This window comes from Malaclemys terrapin, chromosome 4 (genome assembly GCF_027887155.1).
Source record: "Malaclemys terrapin pileata isolate rMalTer1 chromosome 4, rMalTer1.hap1, whole genome shotgun sequence".
Taxonomy (NCBI): Eukaryota; Metazoa; Chordata; order Testudines; family Emydidae; genus Malaclemys; species Malaclemys terrapin.
Genome location: NC_071508.1, coordinates 70,518,126 through 70,542,373, shown reverse-complemented (window position 1 = coordinate 70,542,373; position 24,248 = coordinate 70,518,126). Strand labels below are relative to the sequence as shown.

The 24,248-nt window shown below is 39.8% G+C and overlaps 1 non-coding gene across 1 annotated transcript; it reads left to right on the top strand.

The window, feature by feature from the left end:
• The first annotated feature begins 21,570 nt into the window (after positions 1–21,570).
• On the top strand, positions 21,571–21,766 carry LOC128837542 (U2 spliceosomal RNA). The gene has a single exon (XR_008444980.1). It is a non-coding gene; the product is annotated as a U2 spliceosomal RNA (small nuclear RNA).
• Positions 21,767–24,248: the final 2,482 nt, after the last annotated feature.

The window sequence follows — 24,248 nt, the reverse complement described above, 5'->3', positions numbered from 1 at the left end:
CGATTGATGGCAGTATAGTAACACAGGGAGGAAAAAGATTACATACCTTTGGGCGTGTAGCACATCTTTTTGTTTACACTGCCAGAGGCAATCAGTCGCAGTTAAAAGCATTTACATAGAAAGATCAATTGACTGTAAGTGGTTTGAAAGCATGACAAGGCATGAAAATACAAAACAAAACTCTAAGAATGAATTAAACCACCAAATTCTTGGGGGAAACATTAATGGATTGTAATAATCAGTTACCAGTTTGCTGTCCTGTTCTTTCATCAAAACCCATTACCTATTGTTGTTGTTATTATTATTTATTTATTTATTTATTTATTTATTAGCATGATGTCTTATGAAAAATAGGTCTATGGAAATATTGAAAACCAGTAAGTAAGTAGGAATGAAGGATGCAAAGCTGGAGTTTTCCCATGGCCTGAAAATGACTCCCTCCCTGGCTTGGGGCAGCCACAGGTATGCTGTTAATTTTCAGTCCCCTTGCCAGAAGGCTATAAAATGCCTTTTCATCTTATGTTACATAAGTATCCAACAAATAAGAAGACTGTTATTACAAAGGCAACCACACTGAAAAAAGGTTTCATTTACTCTGAATATCTGCATGAAAGACTTCTGATGTCTCTTTGTGCCTTTTAGGTTGTTGAGTGCTTTTGGAGAGGAAAAATGCATCAAATTCTTTAAAAAATATATAACTTTGATGCAACACCAAATTGGGAAGTTGATGGAGAACATGTGATTTACTTTCAGTTAAATATTACAATGATCTATGCTCTCAGATGAGCTTTGATATTCTTTCTGCCTAGTTGACAGCATTGTGGAAAACAGTGTTAGTATTTAGCATTGTCTGGTGATTAAACACCTTGGTGACCCTTCTGAACTAAGCTGAAAAGGGTCCAAGTACAATCAGGGCTCAGAACTGTGAGCTGCTGAATATGTCCTGTGAAGTGACAACTGTGAGGGCTGAGGGTACTCAGAACTTCACAGGAGGTGCTCAGCAGCTTAGCCGACAGTGCCCTAAAGTCTAGATCCAATGCCCTTTGAAATCAAGGGAAAGATTCCCTTGGAGTTTAATGGGAGCAGAATCAGGCCCTATAGAAGTGTTTGCAATAAATATGTCACTATCTCCATGGTATCATTTTCTCTAGGAAGGCAAACTTGTAATTTCTTTGACAGTGTGAGATAAGTGAGGGAAGTGGGGAGCTAGGAGAGCGATTCAGCTTTTGGCCAACATGTCCCTCATAATTAGAGGACCCTTCCTGAAGCCATTCAGTTGTATTACGTCCATCTACATCTTCACTAAAAAGCAACAGAGGGTCCTGTGGCACCTTAGAGACTAACTGTTAGTCTTGCTTTTTACAGATTCAGACTAACACGGCTACCCCTCTGATACATCTTCACTGATTCTAAAAAGTTCAGTTTCAATAAGAGTAAAAGCTATCTTGATCTGACCATGCAGTTTCATACATTTGGGCCTGGCGTATGTTAAAAAATATAGGTTTGAAGGAGAAATACTGGCCAGTTATCTTCTAGGTGCCAAGGAATCTCTGCTCCTCGATTCCCAGTAAGAAATAGAAAATGTCACCTATGTTGACAGCCTCCTTGTGAACTGATGATACTCTCACAGGCACTAAAGTTTAGAAACAGTGGGTCAGTCAATGAAGTTAGGCTGATTTACACCAGATGAGTATCTGTCCTTTGATTTTTATTGAGAGTGTTATTATTAATTAAATCATTATATATTAACTATTACGTATTCTTTGTAATACAGTGGCTCCAACTGAGACTGAGAGGCCAGTTGTGTTGGGCACAGTACATACACACACTAAGAGACAGCCCTTGCCTGGATGTGCTCTTTTCTAAATAGGCCAAAGGAAGGTTGGGAGAAAGGAAGTATTACTTATTATCTCCATTTTACAGATAGGTAACAGAGACACAGAAGAATTTATGTAATTTGCCCCAAATCACCCAGGAATTCTGTGGCAGAGCCAAGAATTGAACATAGATCAGCAGAGTCCCAGATAAGCCCCCTTCCTGTTTAGTGAAGCACAAATGTCTCTTTCTCTGAAAGACTTCTCATGTATTAAAAAATCTGTGGTCTTATCATTTTTACATTGCATTAATTCTTCTTGAGGACAAAGGCATGCGTTGGCTTTAGCGGGCCGGTTTTTCCTTGACTGTTGATAATACTGTGTGTCCTATCCACCCAACCCATATTAAACATGTGACTTTTCAATAATAACAAATGACATTTCAAAAACAATAGATAAGGGCCTCGATCATGCAATGTCCTGAGTGCCTACAATTCACTGATTACTTTCAGGTGATTTAAGTGTTCCATGTAAACCTTTCTTCAGCTCTCAGGCTAAGCATATTCAAGAACACAGGTGTTTGGAAAAATAGACTGTGTATAGATCACTTCAAAACTTTCACTGCCAGGGAAACAACGGGCTCCCTTAGCTCCAGCAATAGCCTACACCCTGGATTAATTGTATCTCACAATTGTCACCTTGTCTCCTCCTACAAAGATATCCTAAAATCCTACTTTCCTGGGAAGCATTTCAGTTACCATGGCTTCGCACCAAATTATATTTGCCAAGATGAGACCTTCCCAGCTAATTTGTATTGTATTATACCCACTCATGCATCTAGATTGTAAGATCTACAGGGCAGGGATTCTGTTCCTTGTTGTATCCTTCTGTCCATGAATTCTCAGTTTATGGTGGCCACACATCAGGTCTTAAAGCCAACTTATTTTGCCACAGGAGAATTACATTTATGCTGTGGGATCTTCCAGTGTCAGAGTTGTTTACAGGAGTTTCCACATTCCTTCTCTCCCTGCCTTCTGTCAGCATGTGGGTCATTGGCAGCTTTCAGTCTTCAGGCTGCTCTTGGTTATGCTGGGGACTTTCCTGACAAACAACTGGCCCAGGAGTTGGGGAGAGTAAAGGTGAGTGTCATGTTTTATAGGAGGCGTTGTGGTCCAGTGGATAGGGCACTAGATTGGAAGTGCAGCCCTTGGCTCTGCCACTGGCCTACTGTGTAACCTTGGTCAAGTTTCTCTGTTTTTCTAATTGTAAAATGAAATTAACGTTACTTATCCTCCTTTGTAAAGTGCTTTGAGATCTCTGAATGCAAAGATCAAAACTATGCATTTTTATAAACTTGTTGGACATCTCAATAAATCGTCGGAAAAGACTCCTCAATATATTATGCATTTGCAAGATTGGCAGGGCAAGTAATATTTGAAAGACATCAAAATCATGACTTTCTGTTCTTAACATGAAATAAACTCAAAGCCATACAAGCTTGGCAACTCGGTGTGATATAATATTGGCCAGAGCCCACAGACCTACTGGCTTGCAGATCTACCAACTTCCTAAGCTATATGTTGCAATGCCCTCAAAAGGCTTCTAACACAGGCCAATGGGGGATCAAATATATTCTAAAGATAAATCTGTTATAAATGGACTTTGTTATTCTATCCTTCTAGGAGATCAGAAACTGTACTGCACTTGCAATTAGTAAAATGAAAACTATAATACAAAAAGGTAACAAATCCGCCCATCCTGGTGATAATAAAACATTGGCCATTCAGTTATACCAACTACGTTCATGCATTTAAGAGGCAAACAGATTAATATAAACAAATCAGAATTAGGGACCAACTCAAACATTAGAAAGCCAGGAAATGTTAAGATAAGACAACCCCCAAAGAATGCTACTGTTACAAGAAAAAAGTCAAATCACAAACCAGGAAAGGAGAGAGACAAAGTGGGTGGGATATCTTTTGTTGGACCAACTTCTGTTGGTGAGAGACAAGCTTTTGAGCTTACATGGAGCTCTTCTTCTGGGACCAACACGGCTACAACAATACTACATGCACCTGAAAATGCAGAGTTAATGTGGTTCTCTCTTTCTTTTTCTCTGCCATTTCTATCCAAGAGCCTGTGCAGTGCTGGTATTTTATGAGGTGATCTGGTACAACACTCCATAGAACAAAAAAGAAATGTAATAACTTTTTATATATGTATCTGCATTGCTTGTTCTTGTATTGAACACTGGGGTGAAACCTGTCACCATTGAAGTCAATGACAAAAGTCCAGCTGGCTTCAGTGGGGCCAGGATTCCATCCTAGATCTTAGCAGAGGCAATCCAATTATATAAATTAAATGTGGATATTGCTCAAAGATTTTACCTTCTGTTTGAACAAAAAGTTATAACAAAGTTGAAGGTGGTGGTGAGGAGGCTATACCTTGGGACCCCATGACCAAATGCTCTTAAAGTTGCACCACAAGTTCTATCCCAAGCCCTGAAGTGGTATGCCAGTTTTGAAGCCGATCTGACTACATATATGGATTTTGGGGAGATTTTAAATTTGGCTTGAAATACAATCTATTCATTCAGCCTTAACTATGAAGTGATTAGCAGTTGCTTCATAACAGTAAGTTGCTTTTCCACAATGTTAACGGCAAAATATTAATATGTATCAGTCCTAGAGTAGATATTGAATTCTTCAAGTGAGACCAATTCAACATCCATGCCATTTTACTGGATTTTAGCCATAACATAATTTTCTGCCTCATTCTCAGATTGAAAGCTATTTGACTATGCAATTTCACAAATAACTGATCACGGAACAAAATAATAACTTCTCCCAAGTAGCCTCTTTCTTTAAATAAAGTGGGTGTATAATCTGGCTAAGTACTTATTTTGCAGTTCTGGAAGAACTATTCACCTGAATTCTGTTAGCTTTAAGAGCTATATTGTGAAATGACATGGCGATGCAGATTAGCGGATAACATGTGGCTTAGATTCTAATAATCAGTTTTTCCCACTCTTAGGAAGTCTCCTGGCTGAAAGTACCAGAGCAGAGTCCTCTATGTTAGAAAAATGTGATAACTCAGCTAATGGTTTTCCAAAAAAATGGAGAAGACCTTCAGAAACACTAATGAGACTTAAATGCTTGATCTCTATATCATTGTGTGTGTGTGTGTGTGTGTGTGTGTGTGTGTGTGCAACATGTTGCACACATTTAGGCTAATAATGAATTTGGCCTGTTGTGTGCAAATATAGAGCTGGTTGAAAAAAAGGGGAAGTGGGGGGAAATTGAGTGAAACATATTTTCCATTTTTGGAATGGGAATATTGAAACCAGCTCTGATTATATACTAAGTACTGTACTTTGTATTCCCCGGTATTAACAGGGAATGTTGTCACTCTTTTTCTGTTTCTCAAAATACATTTCATTTGAACATGGTGAAAATGTGATTGTGGATATTTTACCTCAGTGTAATTCAGGAAGACCAACAAAGAGCTCTAAGGAGTTTCCATGCGATGTTGTGGCTGGCATGCCAGCTTGCAAATCTAAGACTGAAACTATGTTCCAGTCAAAGATGTCTATTCAGACTGACTTCAAAGAGAAAAATATGTGAACAGGTCAAGGAGTTTAATTTCCATAGCACTTGCACTTGTAACTCACATGTAGTGTACAATAATGACTTAAATGCCCATTGGCAATAATGTAATGGGAGACGCCTGTGGATAAGAAGAAAATGCATTGAAGGTAACAATCACAGGCTAAATTCTGTGCGTAAACCATTGAAGTAATATGATGTAACCGAGAGCATAATTTGGCCTACTGTTTTCAAGCTAGTGCTCTTATGAATGTTGATTTTATTGTTATGAATGAAGCTCTCTTTAGTCAGGACCTTAGGCCAAGATTTTCCAAAGTGACTAGTCATTTGGGTTGCCTCAACTTTTGGGTGCCAACCTGAGACACTTAAAGGAGCCTGATCAGGATTTAAATTCAGCTGGAGCAGTCCGGAGCACAGCTCCGGTAAATATTTTCAAACCTGTGCAAGCCCTAGCACCTCCCATGGGGCTGAAGCCCTGCGCCCCAGCGTGCCCCGCTGGGCTGAAGCCCCAAGTCTCAGTGCTCCCCAAGGGGCTGAAGCTCCAAGCCCTGACGCATCCTGCAGGGCTGAAACCCCAAGACCCACCGTGTGTCCCCTCCCCCTCCTTTGCAGGGCTAAAGCCCCGGCACCCTCCACCCTGGGGTTAAGCCCTGGCACCCGCTTCCCTGCAGCTGGTGCCTGGAGCCCCAAATGGGAGGACTCATGGGGGGCTCAGGGAAATAGTTTCTCAGAATTTAAGCCCTGAGCATGATTTTCAGACTGCGGGCAGCTCATCACCTTGTGAAAATCAGGTTCCTTTAAGGTATTTTGTTGGCCATCCAAAAATGGGTGCACCCAAAATCACTAGTTTCAGAGTAGCAGCCGTGTTAGTCTGTATCCGCAAAAAGAACAGGAGTACTTGTGGCACCTTAGAGACTAAGGTGCCACCAGTACTCCTTTTCTTTTTCCAAAATCACTAGTCACTTTTAAAAATCTTGGCCTTACTTTTTAAAACTTTTTGGAATAATTTGAAGTAAATTTTCATAACAAAACACTGAATTTATTTTAAAAAATCTCCAGTGAGGATTAGGGAATCTGGCAAGAATATAAGTGCAAGGGATATTTGCACAAAACTCTTTTTAACAGTTTGTATATTTTCCTCCTAATCCTTATTCACTTTTCTCCATGAGATGATTCAGCTCAACATATAAACTGTAGATAAATATATTTTCAGCTAATCTCACTAACTATAATTGTATTTCCATACTGAGGCGCTGACTTCCCCTCTGCCTGGTGGGTGCTCAACCCCCTGCTCCTGCCCCGCCTCTTCCCACCACTGCACCGCCCTCACCCCGCCCCCATTCCACCCCTTCCCCCAAGTCCCTGCCCCTTCCCCGCCACTTCTCCGCCTCCTCCCCTGAGCGTGCTGAGTTCCCGCTCCTCCCCCACCTTCCCAGAAAGTCCTAAGTGCCGCCAAACAGCTGTTAGGTGGCGGGGGGGTGTGTGTGGCGGGAAGCAGGAAGGGACAGGGAGGAGCGGGGATGCCGCACGCTTGGGGGGAAGAAGAAGGAGGAGGAGAGGAGAGCTTGACTGCTGCTGGGTGCAGAGCACCCGCTAATTTTTCCCCGTGGGTGCTCCAGCCCCGGAGCACCCATGGAGTTGGCGCCTATGTTTCCATATCAAAGTTCTTACATTCAGCATGCCCAAGCCTATTTTATTTGAAATAACTTCTCAAATTAGAAGCTTGGCATGTTTTTTTTCATTAATGTTTCATCTGCAATGTATCACCTTCATGTTATTTTTTAAGATGAGATCTTATAGTATACCTCTAGTCATCCCACAACTCATTGGATCTTATTTATTCTGGCCTTCTAATCTAACAGAACTTCTATGTTGTAACTTGTTGCTGTTTTTTTCCCAAGGATACATCATATGATTTTAAACAAGTGCTGTATTTCAAAGTGCAAATATAAACTACTCAATGGTCTCTAGTCACTCCCTATATAGGTGTGGCAGTCGGGAATTCTTCATTTTCTGGCTGTAGATCAGAATGTGTTTAATGTGATTTCACATACAGTATATTGGTTGGAGAGAACTGGCTCTGATTCTTCTGAGTATGATGTTGAAAGGGGGTAGGGAGCAAATTGTTGTACTGTTTCCAAAAACAGATTTTTACTTGTTGGGTTATATATAGATCTGGAATGTAGAGATATTGGGCATGATTCTCCATTGTCTTGTATGTATGTATGTATCTATTTATCTATCTGCTTCTTCTTCTTCCAGCGCATGGGCTACCTTAAGCCTTAATTTCAGCCCTAATGAATGGTACTATTGCACTAGTCTAGGAGAAGCTCCAAGAAGGAACTATGACTCAGAGAGCCACAATTCCTTCCACGGTTCCTCCTTACTTCAGTGCGGAAGTCAGGCCTGGTCTACACTGGGGGGAGGGAGGGGAAATCGATCTAAAATACACAACTTCAGCTACGAGAATAGCGTAGCTGAAGTCGATGTATCTTAGATCGAATTAAAATTACTTACTTCGCGTCCTCGCAGCGCGGGATCGACTGTCCTGGGTCTCCCATCGACTTTGTTTTCGCCTCTCGCACTGCTGGAGTTCAGCAGTTGATGGGAGAGCGATCGGGGATCGATTTATCACATCTACACTAGACGTGATAAATCGATCCCCGATAGATCAATCGCTACCCGCTGATCTGGGTAGTGATCCGGGATCAGTTACCTCAGCATTTACACTTACAGAGTGCAGTTTATTTCTCTTCTTGTGCTTGAAAGGCTCTGCCCACTTTTTACTTCTCCCTATCCCTTCTCTGCTCATCTACTCGCAGGTGGGAGTATGTGGAGGGGCTCGACTCAGAACAAGGGTAACTGGGAAACTTCTTCCCTTTATTCTCTGTTTGACCAAGAGAGATAAGGACATAATCTAACTTTATATGAGTGCCTTCTCCTTGGGTAGTCATTTACATATCCACTCATTAATGTTTCCTTCGCAACCACTTTGCACAGGTAGATGCCTTGCACAGGTATAAATGACTATAATTTGGCCTATTAATTTTTCTGAGTTGGATCCAAATTAATATTGGAATGATACATTAATAATCGGGCTGCTTGTTGGGTTTTTTGCTTGTGGAGAAATGCTATGTTGTTCTGATTTTTCTATTCTGTCTTCACTGACTTCCACATGATAAAATATGGTCACCATCAGGCCAGTATACCATTCATCGCACACATCTGAAGTGCCCTTTAGGCAATGGATTTCCCATAGACTTGATCCACTGTAATATAGGCCTGAGGAACTACATTTTATTTTCCATGGTAGCAGTTTGATATTTTACCCAGGAGCAGGAATAGGACCAATAATTTATTTTGTTGCTAAAACAAAAGCACTAATTAGTATTCCCTCTGAACCTAATATTGGTAACGTGATTCTGGGACCTGATTCTCCCTCTGCAAAACACAAATAACTTTTCTTGAAGACAATAAGAGTTACTCACATCCTCAGAAGGGGCTGAGGGTGGGAATTAGGTCTTTTGGATTATTATTTTTAATGATTAGATATCGCCAAAATATTCGGCTGCCTCATGCTCTGTAGTGTTAGAGCAGTTTAGAAAAAATGTAAATTTTTTTGATACAAGCAAGATACCAGCATGTATTTGATGTACTTCTCCAATAGATAGACAATTGGGAATAAGCTCTTCACAGATTCAAAGCCTGATCCAGCATGCATTAAAGTCAACTGAAGCCTTTCCATTGATTATTATTTTTTATTTGTATTACTGTAGCAACTAGAAGCCCCAATCAAGATCACAGCATCATTGTGCTAGGCACTGTACACTCACTTACCTGCCCCACGGACTTTTCAATCTAAATAGATAAGACAGACAAAAGGTGGCAGGGAAACAGAGGTGCAGTAACTTGCCCTAGGTCACACAACACATAAACGGCACAGGTAGGCAAAGAACTGAGATCTCTTGCCTCCTATGAAATGGATCTCACTGCGCTAGTGACTAGAATGGGCTTGGATCAGGCCCTCAGAGGGAAGATTTCTACCAGCTGATCCGCTTACCCACTTCCTGCAACATCTGGTAGTTTCCTGCATGTTTCCCATCCCAGTCTGCCATGCTAAATTGTGATCAAGCTGCATCACAGCACAGGGTAGTATGGACAGTAGGCAATTCAATTTTTGTAAAAGTTTTCATTTGTGCAAATAAATAAAAGATAGGATGTAGAATAAAGCCTGAGCTATGCATAGCTTTTGTATTGGTCTAATTATTTTGGTATGGGGTCTGTTTTTTTTTACCAAAGTGGTTATTCCAGTACAAGCTCTAGCTATATTGGTTATAAATATGCATTATACTAGTCTGAATTATTCCCTTTCCCATTTGGGAATAGCAATACTAGTATAAAGCTGTATCCACATGGAGTGAGGGCGGGGGGAGGGGTGTACTGCTTTAACTATACCAGTAAAATTAAAGCCATACAACATTTTTTGTGCAGACAAGCCATAATGACTGTATACACATTCAAATGCCTCTTTCTCCCATTTGCCATGTCAGATATAGATATTAAAATATCTATTGATTGATCTATTGATCAATTAATCACATTGATTAAGGAGAGTGATTCTGCAGTCAGATCTACATGAATCTTATCTCTGTGCAGAACCCTATTGACTGAGTGAGACTCCATGTGGGTGGAAGGTCTGCCTGCATGGACTTTATTACAGAGTCAGGACCTGGCTGCATTTGCAATGGATGTTCCCTTTTTCCTTGCCTATGTACTTTCTGAAGGTTAACTTAGTGGAAATAAAAGCTGTTAGAAAGCAGGAGTGTAGATTTTTGGGGGTGTAAATTGGAAATGTTAAGGAAGTAGTTTCCTGTCATCTGAAGACTGTACACCAGAAAAAGTTATTAATACATTTGAGAACTTATTAAAATTGCAGCTCAATTTTCAAACTGTATCACTTATGAGGATCATTTTACTAAACGTGCTTTATCTTGACTTGTATCCATTTACACAAAGACTAGCAGACTTAGACAGTGAGCTAAATTCTCCTTTCATTTATACTTCAGTAAATCTGAAGTAACTCCACTGACAAAAATGGGCCAGATCATCAGCTGATGTAAAATGGTGCCGCTATCCAGAAGTTGATTTACACTACTTCCATTGGTCTTACACTAGTTTTAAAAATAATCTAAATTAGAGGAGAATCAGGCTTACTGGACCAAATTCTGCTCTCAGTAATATGAATTGAACTAAGAACTGAATTTATCCTTTCAAGTGTAGTATTGTGAGAAAAATTGTATAGGTTTAGGTGTTTAGGTATATATCCCAGCTTTGTACTCTGAACTTTGAACAGTGTCAACACTGGTTTGTCTGCTTTGAGGATCTAAGACAGACATATAAATATATATAGAAAGAGAAACACACTTGCTTTGAACTGACCTTTACTCCTAGAATGGGCATAAGTGACATACGAAAAAGGTAAATAAAACATCAAGTTCAAACATACAAAAGTTACTCTTAGTTTGCATCAATTTATATGAAAATATTCAGATATTTAATATAGGCTTAGTTAAAATAATTTGTTGATCCTTTTTGAACAACTTCATAGGAAATCTTCATGTGGCTAGTTCTTAAATATCATCAGAAAGCAGATTAATTTTGTTCAGGAGCACAGTGTTGTACCAGGTAACAGATAACTTCCTGTGTTGAAAAGATGACTTGAAGATTTCATAGTGATATACTTGTAGACAAGGAAATATCATCTTCCAAACCTGCTGTGTCTTAAAGAAATCTACGAAAACTCCCTCTAAGTCGGTATTTTAGTCCAGCTAAGTATTAGCCAAGGTATTAAAAACATCCAGGAGGCATTAAACTCATACACCTTCTAAATTATCTTAGCTATCTTTTTGGTTTAGAATTCACGTAGCTGGCTAATTTAGTTAGATCTCTAGTGCTAACAGTAGTTGACTATGTCAATGCCAGTAGTGCTAACTGCATAAATATGAAATAAAAATGTTTATTAAGCTCAAAAAGATGTGCAGGCAACCATTTTCTGTAATTGCCACATTGTTCACATTATTTTCCATTTTAACAGTAGGGCATATCACAGACATTCCAGGGAAGGTGAATACTCTGGTGTAGTAAGCATCCATTTTTTAATGTTTGCCAATGTTGTGCACTTTATAGAGGATGTGGGTAAAGGAGTTCTCAAATTCTGTTCTCATTTTCATAAATATAAATCCAAAATAATAGTTAAATCAACTCAGAGTAGATTAATTAATACTATTGTATTAATACTTGATTAATACTATTGTAACAAAACAAAACAAAACAAAAAAGTTTTATTAAAAAATTCTAACAATTTAGTATAAATTATAATTATATATATAGAAAGAGAAACACACTTGCTTTGATAATAATAATTATTTTCTGCATTATGTACTGCCTTTATTTTTATTTTCTCCATATTGCCCTTTTTCTTCCCCACTCTCCTTTTTGCATCTCCCACCTTCTGCCTTCAGCAACTGACCACAGAAAAGCCAGCAAACTAAATGAAATCACACACCAAATACAGATGGTAGATTTAGCAGTCTGGATAGGACAACAAAAAGCTATTACAGAAAATGCATATCACTGCAAGGTAGCAATCATCAGTGCTGATCTTTGACATTACTAAGGGTATGTCTACCCTACCACCAGATAGACGTGATAAATCGACCCCCAAACCCACTCCCATCGACTCCTGTACTCCAGTGCCGGGACAGACACAGGCAGAGTTGTTGGGGGAGCAGCAGCAGTCGACTCACCGCGGTGAAGACACCATGGTAAGTCGATCTAAGTACGTCAACTTCAGCTGTAGCTGAAGTTGCATAACTTAGATTGATTCCCCCTCCCCCAGTGTAGACCAGGGCTAAGAGGGGAGGGTTTATTCCTTGTATTGTTTTTGTTCCTGAGCACAGTCCCTGTTTTTCAAATTGTATAACTCAGCCTGAACAAAATGAGGACAGAAAGACAACACAGATTCTAATCCATATAGATTTTTGTACTGTACTCATCACGGTAGTATCTGAGCACTAGATGTACTAACATTGATACAGTGCAGAGTTCATGCAACATAAAATGTTGTGCTCAGGGTCTGCATTAATTGAAGGTATGTACAAACAGTGGGCCAAATTCTCAGCTGGTATACTTGTGGCTCCAGATCTGGTCCAGTCGGTTTCCAAAGGGAAGTTCAAGACAGAACACTGAGCATGTCCAAAGACAATCACAGGGGTACTAGAAAGAAATGGCCATTTGGGACAGCAAGTTAGAAGAAACATGTCCTGTGGGCTCATTTCTTTAAAGCATAGAAGTCATTAATCAGTTATGTTCTCTTCCATCTGAAACAGCTGCCTGCCTGCATTTTGCTGACCAGACAGAAGCTAAGTTTTGGGCCTCTCACTGCCTGTGCTTGTACATTCTATATAATAATAATCTCCCTGCCTACTTGTGTTGGTGAGAGAGCATGTAACTTTCTTGGCACCTATTATTAGTAGTGAAGTGAAACCCTAAAACATTCATGCTGTTACTTAAACTCCTTCCTGAAATTTCTCTGATTGCTCATTATCCCACCGGAGGTGCTGCAGTCCAGTCTCATTTGTGGTATCAAAAGTTCTAAGGCTTGACTTGAGAATTCCAGTAGCTTTCTACTTATTATTTGTATTGTCGGAAGATTCTCTCCTTGATGAGTTAGAAAACAATCCCTCATATCGAGCTTCTTTACTCATCTTCTAATAAGGCAGAACTAAGCTTTCCATGAAAATTCTTTACTTCAGAAAGTATGCTGTCATCTCTATGGGCTACTGCAATTAGTGAAATGCCAACCAGCAGGTGGAGACGCATGAAAGCATTCTCAATCATAGACAGACTGCTTTGACATTTCTTTCCCATAGCTCTGGCCAAGCATTATAGCTGGCCAGGTCTAGAAAATATTGCTACTGGTTTCTTGGAAAAGTTCAGAATTAAAATTTTGGATTGCTGACAACCAACATGTGACAGAGCAGCTCATACTATATGTCTCAAATTCACAAAGCCATAACAACGTGTTGCAAAGCTATATAGTCAGTATCTTTCGTATATCACTGAATCATGAAGGGAAGTTAGCTGTTGACTCCTACCCCGACCTTGATTTATTCAGTTTGTTCAGCAGCTAAGAGTTGTCTGTCAGCATCAGCTGTGCTGAATGATGCAAGAAACCACACAGTGTTCAGTATATGCAGATTCACTTATGGCCTTGTACTGTATAATGATGGGGCCTTTTATGGCTCAGTTCAGATATTCTCCAGATGTATTTGCACCTATTTTATCTAGAAGTTTGTATTAAAAGTCTCATGAGAATAGCTTTGCTTTCTCTACCAACCCTCCCCTGCATCCTCCCCTCCCCCAGTATTTCCTCTTTCTGATCTGAGTGGAAATATCAAATATCACAATAATAACTACTGCTGAAATATTCCTTCCAAAATCAGGAAGTGCAGAAACATGCATAAGTAAAAAGAAAAAACAACAACAACAACTCACTTTCTGGTATTGTTTCAGTGTGAGTTTGGGGGGGATAATTGAGGATGATTCTTAAATTTTCTTTAAATGAGTTAATCCATCTCTAGACCACTGTACAATAGGAAATGGAGACTTCACAAAGCTTCTGAGTAATGAAGGAGTTTTAAGCCCTGATTCAGCAAAATACTCCAAGGCATGTACTTAATCTAAAGCTTTCACATTATTAAAATTAGGCATGTGCTAAAGTATCTTGCTGAATTGGGGTCCTTGTGCAGACTCTTTACCTGTAGCAGATATTACTGCTGACTATGTGGAAAGGGTAAATTTATCATTGCATCAGCATATACCAGTGACAGGCACTTTGGAAATGAGGATAGAAGGATAGAGGATAAGTAAATAAATAAACAACAACAATAAAAAATAATAACTCAGAAAACCATGCTAGACACCCTACACACATATTGCTCAAAAGAGTTCACCATCTCAATGCCCACCATACAGACAGATTTGATTGATGGTAATGATACTGTGATGCATGCTGCACTATTTTGCTGTCACAAGCAAATCCATGCCCCTCATCAACTGGTCATCCATACTCAGCTTTGCTGACCTATAACAATTTCTTATACTTTATTTAGATGAGATGTACTAAAACTTGGTAACTTGCAAAGTTAACATTTGCACATTTAAAATATTTAAATCCATTCACTCTGCAGACTTCCGTCTCTCAAGCCATTCTCTACTCTTTGGACTCTTTATTTATTTTTTCTCTGATCTCCTGCTCTCCTCTCCTCAGAGGGTGGAGTTTAACATGCCATTGAGGAGATAGCATACATACAAACTCCCTCAAACATAAACACACTTAAGGAACAGATTCATCACACTGTGTTTCCAAATGTGGAAACTGCATTCCATCTGATCCCTTATCCAGTGGTTGTTAGCTTAGATGTTGAATGGACTTTCCTTAAACTGAAGATTATGAAAACATACAGAGTGCTCAACAATGATTCATCAGCTCCTAAAGTCACTCTGATGAAGAGCATTTGAGTTTGAAGTGACTCAGGCTTGGGACTTTCAGAATGCTGTGCAGGAATTTGCCACATTGAGTCTGCAAAACAGTCTTCAATGATTTCCTTGATGACTAAGAAGTGCTAAGTTTACGTGACTAAGAAACTTAGTAGTCTAGCTCATTTATTGTGATTTTTAACTTATTTAAATTACATAAATTGTTCATAATTAAGCCCATTTTGCAGATCATAGATCCGATTCTCCTCTCATCTGTATCAGATTTACACCACTGTAACTTCATTGACTTCCACACACTTACCCCAATTTACAGCAGTAGGAGGGAGAGAAGAATCACATCTCATGAGCTTTTGTTTGTCATTGGTTTACAGAATACAATCGATTCATGCAAACACTACATCATGATAAGGCGAGTTATTGCTATTATTCCTTGACCTATTCTCGCAACCAGTGCAGTCAGAATTGTTTAAACTTGTAAATCAGTGGGTTTAAATTGTCAGCCTTAGCCTGATGATTTTGTTTACTACCCTCTTGTGTAGTGTCTCCTTGAAAGATTTAATGATTATCTTAGATAATTCATATAATAGTATCTACTTTTTTTTTTTTACTCCATTTTCTTGATGGTCTTTGATTATTGTGATGGTGGACTTGGTATACGTAGAGAGAGAGAGATGAATTCCTGAGTGAAATCTATGGCCTGTCCAAGGACAGTCAAATCTAAGGACAGTCAAAGAAGATAGTCAAAAGGACCATCTAGTGGCTAGAGCACTAGTTCAGGACTCAGAAGTCTTGGGTTCAATATCTGGCTGTACCACACATATTTACAGTAACATTGATAAATAATTTAATCTATGCTGTGCTTCAGTTTCCTATTTGTAAAATGAAGAAAATACTTGACTATGGTGTCATGAGGACTAACTGAATTTCTGTGAAGTGCTTAGATACCATGGTGTTGAGGACCACATAAGAACCTAGACACATAAATGTCCCTTAAACTCTATGAATATGGTTTTTAAAGAGTTGACTGATGACTGATCTGAGTTTCTGAAGTGAAATGCAGCTCGTTTAAATTGAAAAAAAGTGTAAGAACACCATGAAGTGGTGATGAAGCATTAGAACAGCAGGAGTGGTGTGGTGGGAATGGCATCTCTGCACACGATTACCAAACACTCTGTGGTCTTTGCAACAGCTTACATACATGGAGGCATAGTCAGTCTGCTAAGTGGTGAATTCATATCGCTTTCATTCAGTTTCCACCTTCTTACATCATAGAGGTAACATCCACTGTTAATTTTACCATGCTGTTGTTATTTAAATATATAGGTTTAACATTTAAATTACTATTAAACATCTCTTAGCCTCTTTCTTAAAGGATATTGTATTACAGATCTCCAGACCTTAATGTGTATTGGGCCAAGTTATGATTTCAATTACTTCCTGACAACCTCTTTGAAGTCAATGGACTGGGTCTTCAGTGGGTATACATCAAGGTAGATCCACGGAAGTCAATGGAGTTATTCTGATTTGCACCAGCTGAGTATCTGAGCTGATGTTAGAACTTCAGAATAAGGCACCAAAGTAGGGTTGCCAAAAATGTGTACCACAGGGCGAATGTAGTCTCTAACAAATCCCTAATAGCCTGTAATATAATTTCTGGAAGTATCACTGTGAAAAAAACTTTTGTTCAAAATATTTCTGACTTGGTTGCCAAGGTCCTATTAGCTGGACAGGTGCAGGCTCTATTTGACATCTTACTTTCATGTAACATGTATCATCCAAGAGTGGTTTAGCTCAGAAAAAATGTTGATATATATTTCATGCCTGGATATTGATCATCGTGTATGTTGAAAGAGCACAATTTAAATGAGCCCATTTTTCAGATCCCTGCAAATATTCTGTACCCCAGATGAAGAAGAACTCTGTGTAGCTCAAAAGCTTGTCTCTTTCACCAACAGAAGTTGATCTAATAAAAGATATTACCTCACCCACCTTGTCTCTCTAATACCCCAGATGAAACACTTTTGAAGGAGCTTCCAGACTTACAATGTTGTGGATCACAAGGATACCTGTTCTATCTGTGCATTAATGACAGCACTTGGTTTATGTTATATACTTGTAAGTAAGTGGTGATGTTGTAGAGAAGGAACATTCCCATAATCATTTCATATGTTTTCAGCCTTTAAGTTTATATAATGAAAATACAATATAATTATACACATGGGAGTTCTGGTTTGGAAGAGGTCCTGCAGAATTCTATGATAAAACAAGCCCCCAGCCACAAAAGCTACATACAGTGATTTGACAGTCAAACATATATAATCACTTATGCTAAATTAAAGGCAGTGTCACCATATTAAAAGCTGCATATCGAAACCCATTATGTCATTTTTGGCCAACAAGTGAAAAATACTATAAATCTAACCAAAATGCTGCCATGAATAAACTTTGAACAGACTTTTCCAAAAGGTACTCAGGGTAGTCAATTATATAAAGAAACGGGAATGTAGAGGAGAGTACTTCAATAGGATTATTGAAGGCGACATCATTTGATCCCCGTTGTATCTCTTCAGCACTCCTGATTCTTTTTGCTCTACATCATTTTCTAAAGCCTGTAAATGTATCAGCATCTTAAAGGCTGCTATAGTTCATTCAGAACCATCTCATTATGGCAAAGCATAGAGCTAAATTTCTGTAAAATGACACATCTCACTATATAGGTGGGATTTTTCATGAATTTTTCCAGTTAAAATATACAGTTTTTTGAAACTCATTAACCTTATTTCACTCCACCAAAAATGTTTTTGAAGTTCCTTGGCCAGATCCTCAGCTAGTGTAACTCAGCGTAGCTCAACTGAAGGCAATGGAACTATGCAGATTTACACCAGCTGAGGATCTGGCCCACAGCCAGTACAAGTATAAATTCACAAAGCATAGAGTCATGTGAAACAAGGAAGTGACCTTTGTCAAAAATATTTTGGAAAGGAAAACCAAAAATGATGGATGTACCATTGGGGCCGAGGGAGTGGAGCCTGACTCAAAGAAGACCTTGTAGAGCTGCCAACCTTTCCAACAAAACGTGCTGCTACCATAGAGGGTGGAGAGGTTTCCCCATGACAAATGTAGCCATACTAAGTGCTGTAATAATAAGCACGTATATTTTAAGGTGCCATCTCATCAAAAACAGAATGAACCTCTAAACCATTTGAGTTTGGCCCATCACAGATTAACAGGGGGCTTGCATTGCAAACTCTCATAACACTGGCAGTAGGCCATGCTAGTCAACAAGTGAGACAATATATTAGAAAGGGAAGGAGCTTTTTTCAGAGACCTTGGATGCTTACTAAGGGCCTTATCCAAAGACCACTAAAGTCTACAAGGTCAAATACTGAATAGTCAGGAAATTAGAAAGTTACAGGGTGAGCACACTGTGAACAGTTAGCAAATAACAGTAATAAATGGGAGTAATAACTCAGCTCTGTTTCACATCCTGTACATTTTACATTTTATTGTATAAATTATATCACAAAGAATAATATATTAAAGCTTACACTGTACCTAGGACAGAAGACTAGAAAACATGCATACCTGCAGCAAGGCACAGTTTAAGTTGAGTGTGCAACATAACAGAATTAATATTATAGGAGCAGTATTGGTCATTGGAAATTTCTGACTTTATCAGGAAAACTTTATGCTGCATTGCCCTCTTCCCCCCCCCCCACCATTTTCTACCTTTGCAAGTAATTGACTTAATCATGTTAGAGTTCTTAGACCAGGGGTAGGCAACCTTTCAGAAGTGGTGTGCCGAGTCTTCATTTATTCACTTTAATTTAAGGTTTTGCATGCCAGTAATACATTATAACATTTTTTAGAAGGTCTCTCTCTATAAGTCTATATTATATAACGAAACTATTGTTGTATGTAAAGTAAACAAGGTTTTCAAAATGTTTAAGAAGCTTCATTTAAAATTAAATTAAAATGCTGATCTTATGCCACCAGCCTGCTCAGCCCACTGCCAGCCTGGTGTTCTGTTCACCTAGGCCGGCAGCGGGCTGAGCGGGGCCTGCGGCTGGGATGCCAGATGGCAAGGGGCCAGCAGCCGGGACCCCAGACCTGGGGGGGGGTTCAGGGGTCAGGGCAGAGGGCTGGAGGTGTGTAGGGGATCAGGGCAGAAGGCTCGGTGTGTGGGGGGGGTTCAGGGGTCAGAGCAGAGGACAGTGGTGATGTGGGGGGGTTCAGGGGTCAGGGCAGAGGGCCGGGGTGTGGGGGGGTATAGGGCAGAAGGCTGGGTGTGGGGGGGAGTTCAGGTGTCAGGGCAGAGGGCTGGGGGTGTGTGAAGGTGCAGGGCAGAGGGCTGGGGTACTTGGCTCGTGGGGGTGCTCCCAGCCCCCTGCCCTGAGCGGCTCATGGCAAGGGGCTGGAAGGGATATGCCCTGTTCCACCCCCTTCCCCAAGGCCCCGTCCCTACCTCTTCTCTGCCTCCTCTATGGAGCAGCAAGCAGGCTGCCACTCCTCCCCCTCCCCCTCGCAAGGGCCATCAGCTGATTGGCGGCCGGGAGAGGGAGTGGAAGGGGCAGGAAAGCAGCACGCGGGGGGAAGAAGCGGGGGCTGGGGGAAGCTTGGCTGCTGCAGGAGAGTGGTGGGTGGGGGGGCTGAATGGGGTTGGGGGCCGGGACCGCGGCAGGCAGCAGTATGCCACTCAAAATCGGCTTGCGTTCTGTGTCTGGCATGCGTGCCGTAGGTTGCTGACCCCTGTCTTAGACCCAGCAAATACAGTGAGGGCTCAGTACAGCTCCCACGTAAACTGATTCAACTCACTATTCCTCAGTTAGAAGCTGAACTATATTGATGCAAAATTTCAAGTTTCAAACTTCAGTCTTTTGCAGTTGTTGTTTGCTAAAGCCTGTCTAAAAATGATTATAATGTTTTTGACTGTGAATTTTCATTTTTTCCCCCTTACTCTCACAGAACTAGAAAATGGCTGGTATTTTCCTCCAGCTTTTTGAAATGTTCACCTTTGGCCAGAGACTCCTGTTCTGGGATCTGCTAGAATCCCATGTAGAATCTCATTAGCTCCCCATGGACACAGGGGTCTATGTTAGCAAATTTCATTGAAGAATGGGGCCCAAGGATGGAAAATATTAGCTGAAACAATGAATATTTTGGGATTTTTTGAGCATGTTAAACAGGTTTGTTTTGCAACTTTAATGACAGCAGGCATTACAGGGCCTCCTATTCTATGTAGCATTCTATATTACTATATATACTGTGTACTTCATTGTGATGTGCACATTATTATTTATTATTATTATTATTATATTGTAGTATCTTATTACCATAACTCTTATCTTTCCTTACCCCATCCTCCACTACTGGGTGCCATCCTCACATGGTGCCATATCTAAAATTACATCGCAAGCTTTTCAGGAGTGAGACCATGTCTTGTTCTAATTTACTCTGTAGGGCACCTAGCAAATTTCTGGGCACTGTGCAAATTAATTAATTAATTATACTATTTGTATTTTTGAAGTGCCCACAGTCTGCAAGGCACTGTTCGCACATATGGAAAGAAGCTATCTTTGTCCTAAAAATCCCCTGGTTTACTGCTACAACTGCTCATGTAAAGATCCTATTATAATGCATTTACACAAGGCTGGGGGAGTTAGGATAAATATGTATGTCTGACATTTTCCTGTTTAATAACCCGATCTGTATTCTTTTCACACTCCAAACTCCTATTAATTTCAATGGGAGTTTGGGGTGTTCAAAGGAATGCAGGACTAACAAGGAAATTCTCAAATATACACTCCATTAATATAGGACTAATATAGTATTTCAAATTCAGACTTCTAAGCCAATATCATGCAGTGCCTACTGTAAGCTTTTATTGCCTTGAATTTTCTCATACATTTCCTCACAGTGCAGATTACTATATTTCTCTGATCTCTGATACTGAAAAACCTCAAGGAGCGTCAAGATCCGTTCCATATTTTTAAAAAATCCTCCAGATAGTTGTTAAATAAGGAGAAAAGTCTTTTGTAATGAAGGGAAGTAGATGAGTTCTTTGGCCAGTAATTAAAGAAGCAGACATTTTTAGTCACTGTGGCAGATGGAGTATATGTTACAAAATATAGATGGAACATCAGCTGAAACCAGTGGCAATTGTGGGTCCTCAGAACCTTTCAGGACCAGGCCCTTAGACCAGCTCAGCATAATTCTCTTTATCAAGCAAGCATCAAAGAAGTAGAACTCTCAGCAGCCAGAAGAGCTGGGCTACACGAGATCTTGCTCCCTATCTTCCAAAGGGATTCCCAAGACATAACTGAACATATTTCTATAGCATCCCTCCCACCAACCCCCACCCCTCCTGCCCAGTCCAGGAGTTCTGAGTCTGCAGTGATTTCTGTCCCAATAGGTCTGTGGATATGCCTATTTTTTCTTTGGCTACATTTCCCCCATATATTTTGCAACTCTTCATAGTAAATGGACATTTAATGCCATTAAGGGGCAGGACTGAGGACTCTCTGAGTGAAGAATTCAAGCAGGTATTTCTGCATTCCAGGGACAATGGGACATGCCTGGATCACTTTTTCTCTTCCTCTCAGATGCAAATGCGAGCTAAGATCAAGCATAGTATCTGTTCTTATCAGTTTAATATCTGATATGTCCTTTATTTGAGGACTGTATATTAAATTGATTTTTGAAACAGGGGGATGGAATAGGAGCTTTCTCTGTCCACCCCATGCATTGATCTGGTATTGCAGTGCCTCCAGGACTGGTAGGAACCAGAACCACTTGGTCTGAAAATAATAACAAAACACTGTCAATGGGGTCTACGACTTGAACTGATAGAGAAATTGGGATGCCACAAAAGACACAATAGATATTATTGTCCTGTCACTCCTATAAAGAACGAAACATTCTGTATGTTATTCTTAGTGTAAATATCAAAAAGATCTCTCTGTAGTTCAATGAGGCAATATCAAGGTTCAAAAATATTAATTCTAGGAATTTTCTCATTCTGTCCATAATCTCTCCCAACCACCTGCTAAAATTCCACAAGCACATATTTCTGTCAGAATTTTTCAGGGATCAAGATGGTGGCACTTTGTGCCCTTCAAGACTGGGAACATGATTTTGCCATTGCTTGAAGATAGCTCTTGACTCTAGTCCTCATTCAAAGCCCACTGAAGTCAAAGGAAGAGATGTCATCACATTTACTGGGCTTTGTATCAGTCCCTAACACAGGAAAGCACTTAAACATGTGCTTAACTCTGAGCATTTGCTTAAGTCACATTGACCTCAAAGGGATTTAAACACATGCTAAAAGTAAAACACATGCTTAAGTGTTTGCCTAAATCGGGATGCTTTTTAAAAGCTGAGCCTTCATTAATAAAAACATATGAAAAAAAGGGAATTCTTCAGGAAAAAAAGCCCTGGGTAGGCAAGGCGTGGGGAAGATTAACCATGTAATAGAGATAGATCCAGAGTTCATTAAAAAGAAAATGTATCGAGTCATTAGAAGATAAAAATGGCTCTATAGAGACTGTAAGCTGCTGGGAAAAGGGATTTTGGTATCCTTACTTGTTTGTTAAGCACCTAATACCAAACCCTTTCTGGACATGGGTGCCTAAAGTGAGGTACCTACATTCATATTTAAAGAAGTCGCCTAAGTGGGAAATGTGGGTGCTCAGAATGTGTGAAAAAAGAACCAATAACAATTTGTGATTGTGATTTTTCAGGGTATCTAGTGATTGTAAAAGTTTGAGATTTACCAGGTTTCTCAAGAACTTTTATAGCCAGGAGCATGCAGTACATTGCAGAGAACTCTGTTTGGGGTTGATCATACATCCAGTGACACTGCCAAGGCTGTCAAAGAATTGAATAGTTATAATACAATGATTTAGCCAGTTTTAAATACCTTTTCATATCCCTGGGAAATCCTTTGGACTAAAGCTGAAGCTGAAATTATAAAGAGAAATCTCTTCACTTTTAAAGGTGACGGGCAATTCTTAGAGCAACAAATTCCAATTGACCACATACATGTCCAGTGCATGGTCAGCTAAACTGAACTTCCAGTCTTTGGGCTTCTTCATTTGCTGTATTGATTTCCTTTGACTTTTCTTTTTAAGTTTTCAATTATGCGCAAAACAAATGAGTCTGTTTCTTTAGGTCCATTAATTATTACATTCCATTTACATTTTCTGTTTATTTTTTCCCCCTCTCTATGGAACCTATTGAAGGTTTGATGATTCAGAATGCTCTGGGAACACTATGTGGCTTTCCTTCTTGTTTGCCCATTGTAACAGAGCTCATTTTTCAGTGGAGGTTTCCCATTATTTCCAGGAAAAATGTGGTCAAACCCATGTACTCCCAAACCTTTTGATCTCCTGAATCCTCTTCATATCCCAGATAAAAAAGTCAGTGATTAAGACAGAGTTCCTAAAAGGACACATAGTCAGGCTTCTCTTTGACCAAAATGGTTTCCCAGTGAATCAAACCTTTCTCAGCTCAGGGGGGGCTCCACAATAGGCCCTGAAAAGATGGATAGAGCAATTGTCCTGTTTAGTGATCCACGAAAGGAAAGGGGTCCTTGGTGAAGGGAGACCTACACTAAGTCTGACCTGACACTGCAGGAGTAAGACAATAAAAGGTCAAGGAGACTAACGAGAGGAAAAATGCAGACAATAGGTGCCACAGCTAGCACACAGCTCCTGCCACACAAACTATGGGGCAGCAACGTTAACTGCCTCAGACATGTGAAGGGGAAGTGAAGCGGAAAGAACTTGAAGTTTCCTTCTTAAGAATTGTGGCCCAGAATCTTCAGGATTTACCCAGGCCTCACAAAGAGGTCAAAGTGACACAGCTAGACCTGAGATGAATAAAAAATAAAGATTATCTAATTGGAGAGGAGAAAAAATATAGATGTTTTATAGGCTTGAACTAAAAAGGCAACAATTTGTCAGTTAGCTTCTGCAGAAAATTTGCAGGACACATTTTGGGAGTGAGTAGTAGGGTGAATTTTTGCTTAATTCTATAATTATGATGATGCCTATATATGTGAGGCTTTTTTTTTTTTTTTTTTTTTTGCATGAACAAAAAGATTCTGAGCTCACCACTAGCCAGGACAGAGAACTTCCTCAAGTACTTAGCAATTGTCTCTTTCTATATGTGAAAGAATCCTTGTTCTTGTGATCTGTCTGGAGATAAAAGGAGGAATCTTTGTGGCTTCTGCATGTATCCCTGTTGTCAATGGCATCTCCATTATCAC